This window comes from Pinus tabuliformis, chromosome Q (genome assembly GCF_031772625.1).
Source record: "Pinus tabuliformis cultivar Carrire ecotype Pingquan chromosome Q, CPIR1, whole genome shotgun sequence".
Lineage (NCBI taxonomy): Eukaryota > Viridiplantae > Streptophyta > Pinopsida > Pinales > Pinaceae > Pinus > Pinus tabuliformis.
In genome coordinates this window covers 88,572,400-88,590,147 of record NC_142296.1, presented here as the reverse complement: position 1 = coordinate 88,590,147, position 17,748 = coordinate 88,572,400, and positions in this window count along the sequence as shown.

Below are 17,748 nucleotides of genomic sequence, written 5' to 3'. Positions count from 1 at the left end.
GCATTAGCACAACAACCTCCCATGCATCCTCAGCCCCAACAACCACCGCCTCCTTAGGGTGAGTTCTTTATGCAGTAGAGTGTGACCAATACCCAAAGTTCGAAGAAAAAGAATACAGGGAAGGGTAACAAGGGTAACCAGGGTAATCAAAGTAATCAACTTAGTGAACCCCAAGGGAACTAGCCTAACACCAACAACCAACAATAGGGCAACCAACCCAAGCAGAACACAGTTATTCGTATGAACAAGCCTTGTGAATGTTGTGGTGTACATGGCCATTATACTCATGAGTGTCCTCTCTTACCCCAGGTGCACCAAATGTGGGAAGCTCAAGCAGCTTCTAGAGGTTAAAAATCACCTCATAATACCCCACCATATCAACTGAAAGTTCTAAAAAATCCTTTCCCTTAGCAAGGATTTGTTGCTGCTCAACCTCAACCATGGCAAGCAACCCATCCCCCCCAACCTTCTAGTCTTGGTGACTACCAAATCCTTATGATGAAATCTGATGAGGTTTACCCCTCCAATATCAACTTGCAAACTCGGTCGTGTCAATATGACAAACCATCGACTTCATCCACCACTGAGTCTAAAACCAATGCATCGGCTGAGCCTCTTACAACACCAAATGGTCCATTACAGATCCCTCAACCTAAATTTGAGGCCATTCCCAAGATCCCAAAGGGACCATTACTCTGTAATGTGTCTTCTAACCAAGCTTCCCATACATACAATATAGTAGATGACTTGGCGCAATCACGTGCTACCATGTCGATGTTGGAAGTCCTCCAGTCTTTCCCATCTTATAAAAAAGCTCTACTAACTGCCTTGGGTGCAGTAGATCCTTCTGTCGGTCGCTTGATTGTCTTCCCGGTTGATACATCAGAACATCCCCCATTGCCTTCTTTGTTGCTTTCCAGATACCAGTTCAAGTCTATAATGCCATAATCTCCCGATGAATTATTGACGAAGGTGCATCCACCTATGTGATGTCCACTGCTATTTGGAAACAACTTAAGTCACCTGAGTTGTCCCCCTCCACCATCACTTTCCGTGACTGGGATGGACACTCTTCCCAACCCCTTGGCATGTACTGCAACTATCCAGTGACCCTTGTGGGCAAGACTGTCCATGTCGACATTGAAGTCATTGATGCCCCTTTGGATTACGACATTCTCTAGTTACACATATTCCATGTCAGCCATCCCGTATGCGGTGTTCTGCAATATGTGCTTCCCCCGTGAAGGGAAGATTGTCACCATCGATCAATTGAATTACTATGAGCTGACATCCGTGACCTCCCCCGAGTCCATTATGTTGTCAGTGTTTGATAAATAGTCTTCAACTCCTCTCACCATTGTTTTTCCTGAAGTCTATAAAGATTCCTCATTGTTGGGTGCTTTCCTTGGTCCTCCCCCTCCCATATCAGAGCCTAACTCTATGAGTGTTTGCATGTTACAAGCGTCATGGGCTGCCCTTAAGCAGTCCGATACATCCGATCAAAAACCAGGCCCTTAGCACCCTGCTATTGCCATCCCATCCGAGCCCTCTGGATCCACCCCCTAGGACCTCCTTCGTTTATGGGTGCCTCTCCTATGTTTCCACCAGGAACTGTTCCTCCAGGTCTCAACCATCTAGGAGCTATTCCGCCGGGACATTACCCTGCAGGCCAGATACCTTTCTTATTTCCCCCTCCGGAAGTATTTTCTGCCCCTGTCATGGCTTCAATGGTCCTTCCTAACATGACTCTAGGGATCCCAATATGGTACATCGGTCCCACTTGCAAGCATTCCGCCTGTTCAACGAAGACCTTATCATGCTTTGACCTCGGTTCAACGGTCCCTACGGTCCCTTCCACTGCTTCATTTCCATCGCAACCTCAACAGGAACCCACTCCTATTGCGAATGCATCGAGACAGGGGGGACAAGCTAAGAGGAAAGAACCTAAGGACAAGGCTCCCCAAGCTCCTCCAGCCCCTAAGGCCCCAAAGCCGACACCCCCGTGCGCTTTGTGTAAAGTTGTTGGGCACACCACCAATAATTGTCTTGAACTTCCTCAACTTAAACCTTTGGTTCATGAAGTGTTCCTTGAGTCAAATATCCTGGAAGTTCATGTTAACTTACCAAGACCACCCAAGAAACTCAAAACGTTGCGCACAAATCACCCTTGTTCCCTCTGTGATCATCATGGTCATTATTCCCATTGTTTCCCTCGTCTCCATGAAATTCACGATTGCCTTGGGGCACTTCACGAATACGAGGCCACTCGTAGTGGATCATCTACTCCTCTACGCATGGATTCTAGTACCCCTAGTCAACCAGAACAGGGGACGCTAGTCCCACCATCATGATCCCTCCCCTCGATGTCGAGATGACTAACACCACAGGCCATATCCTTTACCTGTTGTCATCCTTGAGTTCCTCACAGGCAAAGCTTTCTGAGGTTTCTGTGCATGTTTCTATTGAACCTCTTTCAACAGAATCCTATGTCTCAACATCTATAGATACTCCATCTACCAGTTCGTCATCTACCATTCCCAATGATTTGTATGTGAATGTTACTTCTCAAGTTGCTGCACCAGGTATCGCCGTCACATCATGTAGTCAATCTTCCTCTCATCCGCCCATCTTCCATTCTGATGAGGACATCATGGAAGCTATGTCTACCCCTAATTACCCTTGCACTTAGGCAAGGGGGCATGTTTTTGGAGGATTCTAAAGGCCATTTCCTTCCTAATTCTCCCAATGCACTCTATCTCAAGAAATTTCACTCATAGCACATCCCTTTAATTTGCGTGTCTTTACTTCTGCCATGAAGTTAGGTAGATTGCATCATCTCATTTGTTTTCTTTTGCACCTTTCAGATGGATCCATCATCCACACCGTATATCGATCATGCCGACAATACGAGTCGCTTCTCGAGGAATATAGCCTCGACAGCCTGGGCCATTTTTACCCCCTTGCATACGTTAGTCCTTTTGAACAGCGTGTGCATTGGATCTGCCACCAATAATCAGGCCGATTATGATGTAGTGATATGTTTATTAGTTTTTGCCCTTGCTCATCGCATCCTTCATCTTCAATTTCGTTTAGATTCCTTGCTACTTGTCATGCAATTGAATGGTGTGTATCATGTGCATAACCAAGTCCTATTTAGAAAATATCTACGAGTTAAGCTGTTGGTACGTGAATTTGAAACCATCACGTTCAGTCATGTTCCTAGAGCCCAAAATAACTATGTAGATGCCATTGAAAATAACATTCCAGATTGGAAGTTATCACATGTATACCACAGAAGATAACCATAAACAAAACAAATGGTGAACCATCATCATCATATAAAAATTCATAATCATATTATGTATCATATAAGTGTTTGGAGCCCATATCTCTAAATACATGTAGTACGCCCATAACATACTGGGGGGCACATAGGCCTCTAGATCTCCTTATTATCCTTTGGAGGATCTCGTGCCAAGTTGGGCTGAGATGATTGAATCCCTTTTTCGAGCACTCGAAACACAATGGCACTCCACAAAATCTTGCTAAGGGGCATCATTCCCACCTTGGCATACCAGATCAATCCCCTCCATCACATATTCTTGCGGGCAATATCCCATGCTTGGGGGCATGATGGCTTTCCTCTGGCCATCTTCTCAATTGACTAACATAAGTCTTGGCCTAGATCCCACCGAATCTAGGTATGGTCGATTATCCTCCCATTCCTTGGATAGTTTATCCTACAGACCTCTCCGACGAGCCATATGCACATCGCATATCGTAGAAATTTGATACCATATCTTCAAATATTCTACTCTATGTCCACATAGTCCCGATATTTGACTTAGTGGATGAGAATGATTCTATACCTCCTCTAGTAGTTCATTCTCATTTTCCTCTTCCTTTAATTCTTCACCAGGAACCATCGTTCCAAGAAGCAGTAAGGCCATATTTAGACAAGTAAGGCAACTTGCCTGAAAGTTGTAGATCTCGATTCTAATGGTCGGTTTTTCTGCTACAATCTCCACAATATTTAGGGCCTTCTCCTCCTCTCAAATTGCAGGGAAAACACCCTTTTATAGAAAAATCCACAACTTTTTTGTTGCCCATTGCAACCAAACCATAGCTCAGTTTGACGAACCATCAAAACTATTGGAAATCTCTCCTTGAGTAATATAATGGGTCTTCCTCAGTTTTTGATGATTTGACACTTCACCAAGAAGTCATTTTTCCAAGAAGGGTCACTTCGTCACCTCTCAAAATTGAATTTCATCATAAAGCTACACTTGTACTTTGAGGACCTCCTCCTCTGAATAATTTTCATACCATGTGTTGATTTTCTTCATGAGCAACCATCATTTACTCATGTCTTCATCCAGCCTATTCTGTGTGGCAGCGTCATCGAGTCACCCCTGTTTAGAGCATCAACGATGAGTCACCCTTGCATCCATGGAGTCTGTCTCATGTCCCATTATATCATGTCATAATATTCCATCCATCTCTGCATAACATTCATCCTGTGTTGCCCATTTTGGCCTCCAGTCATACTATCCCCATCCCCTCCGGAGTTGAGTTAGTCACTGCCAGGTCAACCATGCACTGTATTCTCTAACAAGGGAAGTCATTTATTTGTCCCTCAGTATCACTTTCCTCATTATGCCTGGTGTTATTCCATCAATCACATTACTATTTTCCCTTGTTCCTTAGTTGAGGATCCTCATTGCCTCACCTAAGGCGGGACCTATTCTGTCGACATCAGCTCATTTATTCCAGAAGAACGGCCTAGAGGGCGGTGTATCTTGGTTCCAATTTCCATTCTTCTTCAGCACCTTGGATTGAGCAGAGGGACTCATTATTCCCATTTGAATTGGTTGTTTCATGTTCGTGATTCATACACTTGATGGTCCAATTATGCAGCAAATTGTATCAGTGATTCCTGGGTATGTGTGAGATGTTTCAAACCTCGTGAAGGGGTGGCCCTTCAGATAGCCCCCCACATGCCCAGATGCATTCCTATGATGCTACAAACTCAGATGCAGTTCCGTAGAGTTGATGGGTTCGGTTCCTACCGATCATAGTGTTCATAGCATGTAGTCTCCTTCAGATGATCCATTCAGTTTTGCAGAGCCCTTCCTTGTTCAACATGGCCTCTCCAATTGTTCTACCTTCCCTACCACCCATTTTTTGAGGGAAGGGGGTTTGTATCTCATATTATCATATATTATAGTATTCAGTCCTGGCTCATATTTTTTCTAAGTGCATTATGTATATGGGACACATTGTATTATTTTCTAGCTCTGTTATGCCAGCATGTCATGTACCATTCAACATGTACTTCATTGCTCAATTTTATATTTCTGGGCAAACCATTATTTTTGTACTAAGTTATCTCGGGGGGATGCGTATGCCTCCCCTGCCTCATTGAGGTCTGGTACCACAACATAAAATAAGACTTGCATTAGTCTCTCCCCCTCTGTCCCTATCCTCTCTCGCTTCAGATTTATTAGTCTCTCTCTCTCTCTCTCTCTAACTCCCCTTTGTTGTCCAGTGATTGTGTCTTTACAGCGTACTCCAGTAATACGTTTTTCTCCTAACACTTGTACGTTGGGGGAAATCCGTTATCAACAAAAATCTGGTCATCTAGCCTAATTTACTAGATGGATTGAATTACACCATGTAAAGCCAATTTTACCATAGTAAAATTTCTTTCACTATGAGAAATTACTTAATAAACCACCTTTGTTAAGTAATTTATAGTTAAAACCATGAAGAATAATTAAATAAATCACTATTTATTTGATTTTCTTCTAGGAATAATTAATTAAACCATTGTTCAATTATTATTCCTTGTCATATTTGACCCAATCATGAAAAATAAACAGATAAATAATTAATTATCTTATTTTTCTCTAAGAATAATTAATTATTATTATTTGTCAAATTTGACTAAATCCCTTAGGAATAATTAAATAAATAATTGTTTATTTATTATTCCTTAACTAATTCATTGAGATGATAAATAAATCATTTATTTATTTATTATTTCTAAATAAAAGTTTAAATACTTTTTCCCTCCTAAACAAATATAATAAAATATTCCAAGTGGTTATTCCAAGAATGGGATCAATAATACTTTATTATTGGTCATTATTCGAGGATAACTCAATATTTTGTTATAAATAGAAGGGTTTTCCATTCATTATTCACTTTTGATTATTTTCATTGTTGTACTCACTATTGTAACTATGATTATTTTCATTGTCGCACACCATATTTTGCTGGGTTTACACATTATAGAGTAGAGACACTTTACACAAGATGAAGATGTTTGAGGATAGCCAAGAACCCATCCCATAGAGGGGGACTGGTAACATCTATTTGTTCCCTTCATAGGTGTTATAATAAAAAATATTCTTTGTATATCTGGTTTCCATTCAATGATTGGAGTTATTAATATTTCTTTTTGCTATTTAACTATGATTGTTGCATAGATATGGAATTTGGCAGGTTTTGTTTCTATCATTTGTTGGAGATCTACAATGTTTAGCAGCCATTTATATTGTTAAGATTGTTTGTCATCCACAATCTTAGGTGGGTTCTTTTCGTACATCTTTGAGAAGAGAACACTACAACAATGTTGGTCTGATGAGAGGATGTTGATTTGGTTGTAGTAAAAAAAACCATCCATAAACGAGAAAACTTCACTTCCAACACAGTTATCAATAATTTGGTCGATAAACGAGGTGGGATAGTTTTCTTTCGGACAAGCACGGTTGATATCTTGATAATCGACACATACACAAATCATGCCTTGTTTTTTCATGACAAGAACAATGTTTGAGACCTAAGCATTAAGAGGGACTGGGTAAATGAAACCAACCCGCAATTTTTTTTAACTTCTGCTTTAATAGCAACAACTTTCTTACGATGGACCGGATGTAAGCATTATCAAACTGTCTTAGAATTTGGATAGGTTTTGTATTCATGTACAATAATATTTGGATCAAAACCTAGCATCTCTTTATATGACCAGGTGAAAACGTCTCAGAATTCCTAGAAAATGGATTTATAGATCTTGATCTCATCAGGATAGAAAGAGGCACAAATATGCACATTCTAGACAATTCTGGGTTTAATTGAAATATCAATAGGAATAGTCTCTTCAAGATTCGATAAATCCTTCTCAGAATCGACGTCATGAATAGATAGGGAATTCATAGATATGTCAACGATATTAGGCGAATCGATATGACCAAGAATATATTCATAGGTATCAGACAAGAAGGAACATGTTAGAAAATCAGAAAGGCAGAAACATTTTCTTATAAGATAATTGATTGTGATTCTCTTATCTTTTAGTTCATCAATCAATGACCAAAACAATAACACAAGGACAAAAGATGTAGGCAGACAACCAGGGAAAAACCCCTATCTAGGGGAAAACCCAGTCAAAAATTCTTCCTTCAATAGTTTCTCAAGATAATCCAAGATTCTAGACCCAGACAAAGACTCCCTCCACACTAACTCAACCCTCAATATTTATTTCTAATGACAACCCTTCCAAAGAAACTTCTACCTACCAGCATCAGCAACAACTTTCACCTAGTAGCAGCTTCGACCCAACATATGTAGTAGCAACAACTTCGACCAAACTTGGAGAACTTCGATCTCTCTTGATACACCTCGGAATTGAGTGAGAGTTGTCCCAAATTTCCGATCTTAAGGCCATCTATCTTCCTATAGAAACTCATTCTTATTTCCAACTCATTTTCTATCCCTTAAACAATTTCACATTTTTCCAGCTTCTAGCTTCAAAGATTAAACTATGTGAGAGAGAATGAGATGCTCCAAATGAATTCAAACTCCTTGTATTTATATCCCTTATGCGAGGTTGAATTACTTGTCTTGAGGCCAAATTGATCTTCTTGAGGCGGACTTGGTGTGGAGGAGACTAAATTAATTTTTGACTAAAAAATAATTATTTTTACATGATCTGAAATCCCAAGAAGGGTTTCTTTAAATGTGCAATGACTCTAATGACTCAGAATAAATCCTAGAAGTACACAATGGGGGATTTGACCTAGAACATGATGACCCAAGCATGAAACCCATGCTTTAATAAGTCATAATAATAATAATAATAATATTTTCTTCATTCTTTTGATAAGTACATCTCAAATACATTTATGAAGACCGAACCTAGTTACAAATTTCAACATAACGATGATGATTATTATCCCACGACGCATCATCTGACATCATGATTTCCATGATTCTTTCATTTGTAGAGAATGTATTGGAGAAAGGATCAGAAGATGAACCACAATCTCGGGAATGATCGACCCAATCTATCAAGGAGGAGAATGTGGAATACAATGCCGAATAGATAACTTCATATTCGAGATGAACATGTCTGAGTGGCATGCGGTCACAAAATGTATCAATATTATAAGTATCTGGTACTATCCAAGGATCAGAAGGAATAGTACAAGAAGAGATCATGTTGATAAAGGTAATTGGGTTTGGGTTGTCACGAGGAGGAAGAGAAAATGTTCCCATCAAAATGGAATATTTAAGTAGTTCAACTCTGGCATGTTGATAAGAATGTGGGGATTCACCCAGGGGAGAAACACTTCCAGTGACTTGAGAATTATTAGCAAAAAAGGTGAGTTGATCAATGGCCACAATTCCCCCCTATTAAGGGAAATTAATCATTCTAAAATAATTTGAAACGACAGTGGCCATGGCATAAATCCATGTACTTCCCAGTAAAAGGTTATAATCCAACGATCCATATATAACTTCAACTTCTACTAGCACCACTTTGCCAGCTAATTCCACTTGTAATGAATTCAATATTTCATAAGGCTTGAAGCCTCTTAAATCAAAGTCTTTGAGAGTAGTGGGTGAATGGTGTAGTTGAGGAGAATCGATAGCATTCCAAAAAGAAAGTGACATGATATAGGTCGAAGCTCCTTCGTCCATAAATGTCTGATGGATGGTCTTAATTTGAACAACAACCTGGATCATAAAAAACATTTGTGGTGGCATTAGGGGATTTTTGAGGTTTAAAATGGGTCTCCTAAGGAAATTATAAAATAATAGTGGAAATAATAAAATAAGGTTAGATTACATCACAAATTTTAGAGGGAAAAAAGAAAAAACTATTTTTTCAACTTATCTCCCTATGGGTTTACTCAAATTTTGAGTGGAAACACTCGTTCGATGAAAAATTTGATTCCTCATCCAAGGAATGCTCATGTTGCATACTTTCTATGGACCCTACTACACAAAAAACGAGAAATACATTAAAAACGTGATTGGAATCACATTTTTCATGTATTTCTCATTTTTCATGTAGCATGGTCCATCAAAATTATCCAAAGTGGCTATTCTTTGGATGAGGAATTACATTTTTCATCCAATGAGTACTCCTACTCGAAATTTGAGTAAAAATTTAGGGAGATAAGTTGAAAATACGAGTTGAAAAAGTAGTTTTTTTTTTTTTTTTTTACTACAAAAAATGGTGAATCATCCCCCATGGTTGACATCATCATATTGAATCCTATTGTTTCTTATAAATTTTATTTTGGTTGTACATTTTTCTTAGGAGGCCCATTTTAGACCTCAAAATTCCCCTAATGAAGTTTGGGTGTATGATTCTCATGATTAAAGACTACCAAAATATAATACGAAGGATCGACACCCACAATTGTGGAAAGTAAAGCCTTCTTTTGGGTGGGATAATTCTGCAAAACCTCGAGAGTTGACATAGCTGAAGGATATTTAGCTAGATCCTCAATTATGTTATTGTTCTATAGAACTCTCGCACAAGGATTGAATGTTGATTTGTGAATAATTTCCTTAGGAAGTTTAATAGTTAATTCAGTTGGAACCACATTTGGAGAAGGATCCAAAGTGGATGAGGTATAACTGGAAAGTTTATTAGTAGCCTTACCAGTTGAAGGATTTGTATTATCGTAGTCCTTATTTCTCGTAGCTGCCATAACTTCATTTTTGTTTGATAGAGGAAATAATCATAACTGAGGAAGAGGAAGTTGGATCCCAAGAAACCATGTTTATCTCATGATTAGGAAAGGGATTTGTTAACACAACAGTCACAATAGATGAATTAAGGAATTGATTTACTTCCGCCCGATGTGGGCAGTTCCAAGTGAAATTTTCCTCATTACAGATTAAGTAAGGATAACGAGGTTTCCTCTTTTCATCGGGAGATATGTTATTTTGTTTGTCCTATTGAGGATTATCTTTATTCATTTTTCCTTTTCCTTTCTTCTTAATTCCTAGTTGCTGAGATTTTCCTTTATGGATTGGACAACATTATTCTCGGAAGTAGTAGTCGCAAGAGTAGTGGAGGATAGGTTTTGAGCAGCCACAAAAGGAGATGAACCAGATAGTTTACTCTCTGACTATTGGCTAGAAGAACCAATCACACCATCAACGACACGTGATTCTTTATTTGAAGGTGGGGAACAATTTTTTGAGGTCTCGGAGAATTGGGTATTTTATTGTAGAGCGTGCCAAATTTGGTTTAAATGAGATCAAGGTATTAGGAATGAGGAATGACTTTCTCTTCGATAATAATGTCTCCTTTATCAATGTCTTAATTTATGGGTATTAATAAAGAATTAGTGTACCATTCAGCTAATAACTGATCGAGAAAAAAGGTTTTGACCAAACGACGATGACATCACCACTCATGAATATGATTAGGAATGTGAGTGGAGTCAGACTATTCGAAATTGGTCAAAAGTTCACTTCCAATTTCATAAAAAATGGACCGCTTAAAATGGGTTAAGAACGTGGATTTTAAGGCATTGAAATTGTTGAACGAAGCTTGTGGCAATTCAATATACCACTTTACTATTATACTAGTAAGTGTCCGCTGGAAAAGCTGTAAATGGATAGAATCATTATTTAAAGAGTTCGATCAAAACCATAAATGATATGTCATAATATGCATAGACAGGTCTTCTCCATGATTTCCATTGAATTTTGGGATAACGCTTGGCAATTTTGTAGGAATAATTGACCACCAAGTAGAGTGAAAAATGGGATCATTCGTAAGTTGGGTTAGATCTAGAAATTCAAGGGTTTCTACAATAGGAAAATTCCTATTAAAGTTAGATGGAGGGTATCCTGGGTAAGATGTAATGGCTTGAGAAACATGTATCTGCAATTTTGGATAAGGATTATTTTGGTAGCCTAGATAAACGTAACCCTGTTTCCTAGTTCCAGGATAACCTTGAAAGGGTTGAAACGACTGGGTTTGAATTTATTGACCCGGGTAAGGCATTTGAGGAATACCTTGATATGGTTTTCCCGAGGAATTTTTCATCATCCATACGTAAGGTTGGCCGGTTTGTGCCTGTTCCATGCCATGTACAGTTTGATTCACTTGCAATTGAGGAAAATCCTGACCAAGTGGTGGAGGTTGTAAGACACCTTGAATAGGCTAGGTAAGTGGGACTTGAGAGGTCCCATATACTGGTGGAACAGGTTAAGTTAGAGGTGCATCCTGCATAGGTTGAATTACTTGAGATAAATCTTGATCAAGTTGAGAAATAGGTTGGAAAGTAGGAACTTGGGACATAGGTGGAACAAGTGGAGAAGTTTGAATTTGATTTACAAATGAGCCAGATTGTACAAGCAACGTAGGATGCCAAGCGTTGGAAACCATTCCTGAAAATGAGGGACTCGAGTAGGGTAGAGCACTAGCTTGTGATATTTGATCAGGAGATTGGAAAATTTCAACAACAGGTTGCCCCCCTACTGAAATATAAGGGGAATATGGAGGAAACTTACCGCCTAGAGGAGGATACCCAGTGTAAGGTGGAGTGGGTTGTTGTAGATGTCCATATGTACTGACATACAAACCATATTTTTTCTCCATTGAAGGTTGGGATGGAGGAGGAGGAGCATATTGTGTGGCACTCATCAAAAAAGCACTAGGTGGAATTCCAGAAGAGGGTGACATAGGAGAAGTCCATGGATTGGATGCTGCACTAGAAAAGGTACAAAATAATGATTGGTAACTAGGAGGAACATACGTGTCACCATACAAATGTGTTTCTAGTGATGTTGCAAACATGGAAGTAGCTAAAACATTGGTTGTCTCGCTCATAGTGGTAGATGCGGGTTGAGAAACCATAGCAGAATCAATCATGGTTAAATTTCGCAAAGAAAATTATCTAGGGAAACTTAAGGGTAAGGTGAAAATAGGAGAACCATACAAAGGAGCTTGTATCGGAGTATGAGAAGGGAATTGATAGAGATGAAGCCCTCTTAAATGAACAAGAGAATAAGGCCGAGATTCTTCTTGAGGAATTTCCTCAATACTTAGAAGACCTGGTGGAATTTGTTCTCTGGCGGGTCCAATATCTACAAATTGTGGTTGAGTCAAAGATAGAGGAAGAGAAAAGGAAGGGCCTGAAGTAAGAGGTATAGTTAACAAAGGTTCCTCAGGATACAATGCGTTTGAGTCAAGAATTTTAGGTTCAATAACCTCAAGTAACACAATTTTAGGTGGTTTTATTTCGACTGTGTCAGACTCACCAACTAGTAGAGAAGTGATCACGATTCTGGTTGGTCAATATCGAATGTAGGTCTAGAAGGGGTAGCTTCCAAAGTACCAGATTCAATATTTTTCATCTTTTTATTCTTTTGATAACATCTAGGAGTTGCGTCAGGAGGTAAAGGAGGAAATATTTGCATCCTATGCGAATGATGGGGTTGTTATTCCACGATGGTTTAGTAAATTTTAGAATTTAACAACAAAAAATAAATAAAAAATGGGTAACTAAGCAAAAGGGTTTACCAAGAAACTGTGAACTACAATATACCACCTTGGAAAACAAAGGAATTACATACAAGCAGACAAACTCCCCGAATGTTGTGTTCGGTGTATCATAGTGTACAAGGCAACTAACTCGATTTATGGATATTGATGACAGGTAGCAGAAAATGATATGAGAATTGTGGAAAAGGAATTATGAAAGCTAATGCAGTTGTGATGGAGGAGAATGGAGGAAAAAGAGTGACAATAGAAACTTGAAGAGAAAGGAGTGCTTAAAAGGGGTTCCAAAGGAGACTCGAGGGAAACGAGAATGCCAAAATACCAACTACAAGTGGGAAGCTTGGTGGGGCATGTGTACCAAGAAGGATACCTGTCACTGTAAAGGTTATTTGCAGTTCATAGTGGGTAGTGGAAAGCTCATAGAGGAAGAGAAGAATTTGAAGATGACTATGGGAAGTCATTTGAAGAATTCATAGGGAATCCATAGAGATGCCAAAGATGTTGGCATAAGAAAAATGAGTGATGAATAATATGAGAGGGAACTCGTTGAGATAAAAGCATGGTTGAATGTGCTTACAAAGTTGCTACAACAAAATGAGGAGAACTAGAGGTATTTGTGGAACATGAGGAAAAGGGTTGAGTGGATTGTTGAAATATTATAGGCCAAGAAGTAGAGACAAAGTTGAGATACATGTTGAAGGAAGAACTCAAAGCTACTGAGTGTGAGGAAGTAGTTAATAGAGGTGAACCTGAGAAAGGAGAAATACTTGAAGACGATGGTGATGAGGTTGATGGAGATTTGATGTTTGAGACATCAAATAAGGTTACAAAGCCTTACATTTTTTCTGATGATTCATTTATGGTTGTAGGTGTTATTGCAGATGATGGACAATCTTTTGAAATTTTCATGAAGAAAGAGGAAGATAAAGGAGAAAAAAAATTCAAGTTTTGTTCTCAGCACAGAGGAGGAGCAATACTTGAATGGGATGCTCATAGGGAATGATGAGCCAAAGGCAGAGACAAATTTCATTCTTCAAACTGATTATGTGCATGTAGGTGTGGCATAAGTGATTATAATTTTTCAAACTGATGCAAGTGGAACAAAAACCGAGGGTGAACAACCTACAAAAGTTGTTGTGAATGAGGATGCAACAAAGTCAAAGGAGGAAGTGTTTTCTTGTAGCATGGAGATAGAGCTCTATCAACAAATTGAAGTGAGACAAAGAGTTCAAAGAGAAACTTTACAAGTGTGGAATGAGGCTAAAAATATGCTTGGATGGTTGTAAATTTTGTTTGAAATTTTTTCACTTGAAATACGGAGTAGAAACATGGTGAAAACAATTGGTTTGTCGCAAGGAAGGAAAAGTAGAATTAAAGTGAAATTAAAGATGATACAACAACACTACAACAACATGACAAAGTTGATGATCAACAACATAACTATCTACGGGATATAGGTGGATGTCAACAACAATAATTCATGGTTAGGAGACCATGATTTTTTTTTTCTACCTTGGGAGTCTAATGCAGGAGCATTAGAGCTTCCAAGTCATCAATATTTTTGGAGATTCAACATGGAAAAGGAATTTTATTTCCTTGGTGTAAATAATTTTAATTTCTTTATTTCTTAAAGAACTATAGATTGAGATAATATTTTTAGGAAGAAAATCTTCCCTTTAAGGCATAAAAAAATTTAGGAAATAAATCATGAGAGGTTGTAGGAGAAAAAAATTGGTAGAAATTAACAAGTTGTTAGGATAAGAAAAAATTTAGAAATCTTAGAAACTATTGAAGGTGCTTTTAGGATTCAGAAAAGCTATGGATAAGAAAGATTTTGTCAATAAGGCAAAAGTGATTCTACATTGAAAAACATGAGTGATTTGTGGATTGATTTATGGATCTATGAAAATTGATTTTGTTTGTATATGTTATTATAAATATTGTAAGCCTAAGGGGAAAACGAAAGGCCAAAATGAATGCGAGATCAAGCCAAGAGAGGAATGAATACTTTTGTAATTGTTATGTAATTGTATGGACATGATTTTATTAATGAGAAAATTTTCATTATGTTCACAAATTGTCTTTGTGTGTAATATGATCATAAAGGATATTATGGTTAGTTGGGTTTTGACCATATTTTTATTAAATAATATGTTGTGTGAGTGAATTTTTTAGGAAAACTAAAATTTTCCTGTATCAGAGCGTTCCCATATACTTTTCATGTGTGGATAGCCATGTAATATACCTGAAAGAGCGTGGGGAACAGTCCTATACACTTACAGGATATCACCCCAGGAATGTAACGCTAACAAAAAATGATATCTATTATGTTTAAAGACATTGGAACACATCTTTAGCCTAGACCTCTAAATGTTTGTGTTAAAGTTCCAAATTCTCTCCTTAAGATTGATTCAATAAATTTCAAAGTTTATCCTGAATTAAGTTTAAGTTTTCAAGGCTCACCATGAGTTCACCTGAATTCCCTACAATGCAATCTAGCATGTTAATAACAAATTTTTTCTTTTCAATGAAAATCTATCTACGAGATGGAAGAAAAAAAGAGTAACGCAACACACAAAATGTAGCAAAGAAAGTTTCCAAAGTAGATTTCCCTAATGCAACTATTCCAATTTCCAAATTTATACAAAACCTTAAATGCAAATAATTAAAAGAAAACCTTCTTTTGTTTCCTCTTAATCTTCAAATTCTATGAAAACTAACATGCAACTAGATCACTGACAAGAGAATACACATAGAATTATCACTGTAATATCAATTTATTAAAACCAATCAATGATAAAGCAACAATTTGCAAAATACCTAATTGACAAGAACAAAGAAAAATCCAAATCAATTCTTATCAAAGGCTAAGAAAACTAAAATAAAACATAATTGAGGCTTTTCAGAGACAGGGACACACTCAAAGACACAAGGAAAACTTGTTGGACCAAAGAAAATTAGATAGCAAAGCAGAGGAATGCATTTTTTTGCATTATACAAAATCAAAGCAGGTGCAGAATAGGCACCAGTGCATGTAAAAAGAAGGAGGAAGTGCACTAAAGCGCTTTGTCTCCAGATCAGGGAATGTGATAGGGCTATTTCAGCCAAAGCATGAAACAAAAAACCAAAGAAAGCCCAAAAAGGGGTTTTCCTAAGGTCAATCAGTGTCTGAGTGAGTCAATCAAGATTATTTTAAGAGGTGAAAAAGATGCCAAGGTCAAGGAAACCACTGAGGGAAGAATTGATCCCCAGTGGAATCGCCAATTTTTTATGTGGAATTCTCATGATTGAGGGTAAATGAATTGCCTATATCTAGTGGAATAATCTAGAACAATAGAAGACAAAAATAATGAAGTTTTCCTTAGAGATATTAGTGTATGGGAAAGAAGTGATCCAAGTCCAGGTGTGACAAAGGACCCTTCCAAGACCTTTTACTTTCGTGATGTGTTAAATTGCATTTTTAAAAGAACATAAAAGAATACATCTGCATGCTGTAAAGAAGAGGAACATGACAATCATCAACACATGAAAACATAAGTCGTTGATAACCGAGTTCATCTAGGAGGGACTACGTCTCCGAGCCTTGATGTGAAGATGGTGTAGGCTGCTGGATTAAGTGCTGTCAATAGTGATGATATACATAAGAGATGATGATGCTATCATACAAGGAAAATTCCCTCATGTAGGAGTGGCTCCAAGAGATGTTCCGCTACAAGAATTCTCAGTCAAAAAGGACTATTATCAGTATGACATAAATTCATGCATGATGATCATGAGCATCCCGTCAACATGGCATAAAAGGGATCTCAATGCAAACATACATGGCGACAACATGAGTATCCCAACAACATACAACAAAGGGATCTCAAACAAAACATGATGACTCATGACAACTATTACATCTCACAAATGATTTTGCATCACATCAAGCAGGAATCATGAAAAGAAGTAAGAAACCAGTTCCCACATCAAACATCAAACAGGGATCTGTGCAGCACAATGCATAGAAAAAGAAGTACATGAACACACTGCATAGACCTCACATCCTGGGGCCATTTGAAGAAAATGATGTCAAGATGCTGAGGCTATTCGTTCCATCGATCTCACAACATAGAATTGCATGGAAATGACCGCTTGCACATGAATGTTGACACCTGCACTCCACTTAGAAAAGTGGCTGAAAAATGAAATGAGCAAATGGAAAATCTGAATGCACCATCAGGTTTGTGGTGTCAAATAGTGAAAAATCGACTGTTAAATTTCTGAATTCTGAGAAAGTGGAATTGTGGGGCTTAAGGAGTCTTTTAGATTCCTCCAAGATTCCCTCCTCCAGTTCCCCTGCAAATCGGCTGCTTAGATTAGGAAACTAACTGCACCATCGGGTTCGTGTTTCCGATAGCTATAAGATCGACATAAAGTTTTTCCAATTTGGACATTGCAAAAATTTCACCCTCCTGGAAATTTTGCTCCTTCATGGTTCCACCTGCATTAAAAATTAATTAAAAATTCTGTGTCTCGGTTTCTGTGTCCACTCCTGGTTCCTCCATCCTTCCTGGGCACACTATGCAAATGAGGGTTTATATAAACTTGTGGGCGGATTAACCAATAAGTCAGTTTAGGTGGATTGGTTTAAGATGAAATTAGTTGAGGATAGGTTGGGTGGTCAAACCCCACCCCTCCCATTTTAACACATTACATTTTTTTTTAGAAAAAAAAATCCACATGTTTTAGGGTCGGGTCCACATTGGGCGACCCACTCCTTACCTCCGTAATTCCACATTGAGTGTTGGCGCGTAAATGATATGAGGGCACATGTATTTAATTAGTTTGGGAGGCGCCTTTTTTTGGACAGAACATGGCACGTTGCATTGTTTGTTGTACATGGCATTCAAATGTGGAGCCATAGCATGGGCGGAGCCGGCCCTCCCACT